Source organism: Pundamilia nyererei, unplaced genomic scaffold, assembly GCF_000239375.1.
Source record: "Pundamilia nyererei isolate P.nyererei 1_Seehausen unplaced genomic scaffold, PunNye1.0 scaffold00009, whole genome shotgun sequence".
Lineage (NCBI taxonomy): Eukaryota > Metazoa > Chordata > Actinopteri > Cichliformes > Cichlidae > Pundamilia > Pundamilia nyererei.
The window spans coordinates 1111152-1116259 of NW_005187410.1; the positions used below are offsets into that span (position 1 = coordinate 1111152).

The following is a 5108-nucleotide window of genomic DNA, read 5'->3' on the forward strand; positions in this document are numbered from 1 at the left end:
ATACACTGACATAATATTTATCACTAAATTACTACAATGTTATTGCATTTCTTTGGAAATAAAATTGTGGCAAAAGCATAGGCTATTTTATAGCATGATCAGTGTTGTCAAGAATGCAAACCATTAGTCTATAACTACTGCTTGTACAAGCTACAGTAACAGTTGATTTTAAGAATTTCAGGTATATATCTTCCAGTATTCATTCTTTTGTGGTAATTGTAATCATTGTTTTAGAAATGTGTTAAAACTTTTGACAATTTTAATTTCAGTGTACTGGGAGACTCCATCACATGACACAGACCTCAGGCATGTTTTGAGGGTGAAACAAAACAAGAAAGAAAGGAAAAAACTACTTTCTAATAGTCTCTTTAAATTCAGTAACTTAAAAGTAAAAATAATTTGTACAGCACCAAAGTACAGTGACAAAATGGGAAAAGTTCAAGAACACAGCACCAAATATACATCATTTCTTAGAATGATTAATAGAAGAAATTATGGTGCAAATTAGGTCATGAGGTCTGGTTTGCAGTGACATCATTGTAAATGTCAGAGTGTGGGAATGATAGTAAAGGGTGCTTTTAAACGTGAAAACAAAACCAAAAATCAAACCAAAAAGAGGTTGAGGGTGCAGGTGAGTTTAACACCATTCACACAGTGGCTCCCCACAGGTGTCACAGTCTAATTAATAATTTGTATTATATTGTCTATATAAACAAACAATATTTTATAATTTTTATAAAACATATAGCTTGAAATTTACTGAAAGACAAGCCAAATTATCTGCTAGGTGAGATACACATTAAATGTCTATCGAGTTTAGATTTTGCTACAGAATTTCTGTTTTGGAAACAACGCTTAATATTTGAAATTGCCCTGTCTCATATACACCACACAAATCAAAAGTTTCCATAGGTCATGTTTGCAAGCAGCGGCCAGTCATCATGATTGGAAAAAATTAAGTGAAGCAACATAGCTACCAAGCCACAAATCCTCAAAAGTGACAGATGAAAGTTTTGTACTCCATGGTCTCCCTTTGGGTCCCCCCAGGCTGAATAGAACAGAATAGAATAGAATAGAATAGAATAGAATTCAACTTTATTGTCATTGCACACGTCACAGGTACAAGGCAACGAAATGCAGTAAAATGAAGCCTGCACGTGCAGTTTCTTTAACAGCCACTTGAGGGTACCTCCAAAACTGAGTCAGTTCATCAGTTACTTTTTCCTTGATAAAAATTGCCACAGGTAGCTGTAGCCAGCAGCTGTCTGCTAGGCATCACGTTTACAATTCAAGTCACTGAGTAGGACCTCTTGGCCGCTTTTGCTCTAAGGCCATCTTTGTGTCCAGTTATAGAGTCAAATTCCAGTGTTGTATACTGTTGTTACTTCAGACTTGTGTAGGTGGAATTAGTGCACTCTGCCTCCATATTTTATGAAGGTAACTTGCTGACCAAGCTTTCCTTTGGAAAACAGACTTTCAAGAGTTAAAGTAACACTGTCATCTATCTTTATGGTAGCATTTGAATGTCTCTGTAAGCTGCTGACTGGTGTATTGCTAGCTAGCTTACAGTTTTAGCCAATGACTGTTTTCTACAGTCATTGGTTTTAGCTAAGACTACTTACATTGGCTTGCTAGCAGCAGTCAGTCAGCAGCCATAATTTTAAGGTGATCCAGTAAAATAAGTCAAAGATTACATGGTATACTACAAGTGATCTCGTTAGTGCAGTGCTCTTAGTTTTACTCTTGATGGTAAAACTAAGAGCCCATAAATTGTAATTTCATAGCAGAGTGTTTAGGCCCAGTAAAAACAATGCTGCTTAGCTGGCTTATCCAGGACTAGCTTCATGTAAAAAACATACTGGCTGCAAATGAAAGGTAAGTGGAGTGTTGGGAAATCCAAAAGTTTTATTCACCCTTATGTTTTGTTCGTTAAAGAGTTATGTGATGTGCTGTTAGCTGCATTTGAAGAGGTGTAGCCCTTATTATTATTATTATGTCCATGATTATTAATATTATTTGCAGTATTATTTTTATTAGACGTTTTGCATTGTTATATCAAATACATACAACTGAGTTGGATGTAGCTATATTTAAATATATTTGCCAAACCTATCCATCATCCTGTTATACTTCAAAGAGCAAAGTGAGAGCTCAGTGTCTGGTTTGAAGGGGGGAATTGAGAGCTCAAAATTGCCAATGAAAATGTTAATTTTTTTCATACAACCGTATTTATTTGGTCCAAATTGGACCTGCATACAAAAATATATATAAGAAATGAGTATGAATCTCTCAGATTTTCTTTTCAGATTTGACAAAATGCATAAAAAATTCAATCTGTATTCAGTGTAGTGACCACCGTCTGCTGCCCAGGCTGCAACACACTGATTCTCATAGTCAATGCTATAATCTTCCTCAGACATTCAGAAATCAGATAGCTTGTGTGTGTCATATACAATGTAAGTCTAGTTATTATTAGTAGAAGTTAACACAATTTTTAAACTCAAAGTGTAAATGAATTTTCTAAACATTTCCTACGTGATAATTTAGTAGTAAATGTTGGACTTTCTTACACTGCATTTTATTTTATGGTTTTTAACATTTCACATTTAAACTATAACCAGTTTATGAAATAAAGTAGATTTCAATGAATGTTCTCAGATGTGTATGATTTGTTAACATATTCACCTGTTTTCACCTATTTATAATTATTTTCATCATTACTTCTGAGCTTTGCTTTCTGTTTTTCTTTGTTTGCCTACCCCGTGATTACCTTTCATACCCTATTTAACATTTTCCTATATTAGTAGTACACTACTAAAACTAATACTACTACTTGAGAGGTTCTATTCTAGGACAAGACTGACCAGTTGACCATTTCCTCTGTCTCACTCTTGTCCCACACATTCAACACATTTATCTATATACGTGTCAGACAAAGAGGTCTTGGTTGATTTCAGAACTGGTCAATACCACAAGTGGAGAACGATCAGTAAATTGCGTGTCTGGTTCATTTGTTACCATCATTATTCTGAATGAATGTCAGACTGGAATGTGAATATTTCAGATTCACCTCAGGAGTGCCTTTGTCACACTTTAATCTTGGTAAAGGTTGTCTTTAATGTAAAATTAGTAAGTTTTTATCCTGTTTTATCCTTTGTTGGTGAGATACCTTTGTAGTTAAGTTTTATTGTACTTTTTATTTGTAACATGGAATGGTTCTTTTTCTTTTGTGACCTGCCTGGACTTTTTTTTTTTTTTTTTCAAATCTAAATATCAGATGTATTCAGCAAGTTTAGTCCAAATTGTGCACACTGCCTGGATTCAGTCTGTTATATTATCATTGTGGTGTTTGTCTTAAAAAAGAAAGAAATCAAAATAGTTTCTCTGATCTTTCTTTCTTTCTTTCTAAAAATTCTGGCCACTGTTCTGTTAAATGCAGTCAGATATGGGTGTGTTCTTAGCAGAGTATTTCCACAGTGGCAGTAATGAAAAATGTCACCGAAACAGATGTTACAGTAACTGTATTTTGAGTAGTCAACACAATTAGACCTGTAAAAACAACATGGTATTGTTACTGATGGAAGCTTGACCATATAAACATTCATATAAACAGCAAAAATGAATCAATTTCAGTAACTGCAATTTTCATTTTACTGCCAGTGTTTGGTAATGTAAGTGTGTGACGTACATTGCCACTCTTTGCCGATTCACATTATTGTAGTGCTGAAAGTATGGAGTTGTAAGAAGCCAAAGGCACCTCTAAGACTTATTTTATGAGACTTTCTTTTAAAATTTATTCAGTGTAACCAAAAAACACTGAGCCCCTACCATTAAGTGGCTGAATGCTTCCCCCTAGTGTCAGTGTGTTGAATAATTAGATACCCTTTTTAAAAGCAGTCCATAAATTAAACGCTTACACATGTAGGAATAGATTGCTAAAGATATAGATATTCACAGTGACAGGTTTTGTCATTTTGAGCCTTGCATAAATCCTTCAAACTCGAACTTCGAACAATACAAGAAAGATTTTTTTTCTCTTCTCTCCTCTCTCTCTGTCTTTATATCACACAGCACACACAACACAGCACTGGTTTTCCTCCTTATGATACATCAAAATCTATTTTATTAAATTCTGTACATAACATAGACACATAGATCATAAGCATCTATTGTGTTATTTGTAATACTTGTGTGTTATCACTCGAAATGTATTACCAGCAAGATTACTTCAAATCAGTATTACTTTTCTGTTCTGCTAGCATGCATTTTGCTTCCTCTCTAAGTATGGTCAGAAAGGTTCAAACATAATATAAACTTGCGTTAGTAAAAAATGAGTACAAGGCTATAAATGAGGCAGACCCATATTGGAAAATTGTCTAGCAAGGTCAGATAGAGCAAATAAAGATATGATCAACTCTGAGGAAGGCGCTGGTTTTTCTTTTTTCTTTTTCCCCACAATCAGTTTTCAGTTTCAGAAACATAAGCAAACGCTAATAACTGCCTCAAGACCCTTTACCTCAAAAACAGCCCCACTGCATATACGCCCACGGTTGCGGTTATTGCATCTGTGGTAATTTGTCACAGTGTCACATCCTCATCTACAACTGAAAATATACATATAATATATTAGGCTCATAAATTATTAGACAGAGACATGTTTCATGTAATCTTGTCTTTGCACACCACTTGGTACACTTGGTACAACTGTTGGGATTTATTGTATAATATGTGATTGAAATTCAGACTTTAATTCAATTTATGCAGCTTCAGATATTAAATCTGAAGCTGATTCAAAGTGTTTTATATTTTGTAGTTTTTTGCTGTAATTTTAAATATGTTGCCCAATGAAATTGGTGCAATCTGAAAACAGTTTTTAAAACAATGCCCTGGAAAGCTCAGCAATAACAAAAGGCCTGAAAGACTGTTCGTATTTCATGCATTGACTGTATGATCCATTTCAGTTTAACCTGGATAAGATACCATCTCAAAGTAAGTGTCTATATCAAATTTCAACCTACTACCCAGTGCTAATAAATTACCTATTCATGCTTAGCTAATGTTATATAGAGGTGGTGGTGGTGGTGGTGGTGGTGGTGGTGGTGGGGGGG

At 34.6% G+C, this 5108-nt stretch overlaps 1 protein-coding gene across 1 annotated transcript in view; it reads right to left on the minus strand.

Annotated features, from left to right (window-relative positions):
* The window catches only part of ikzf2 (IKAROS family zinc finger 2), a 37678-nt gene that overhangs the window by 20259 nt on the left and 12311 nt on the right, over positions 1-5108 (minus strand). The window lies entirely within an intron of this gene.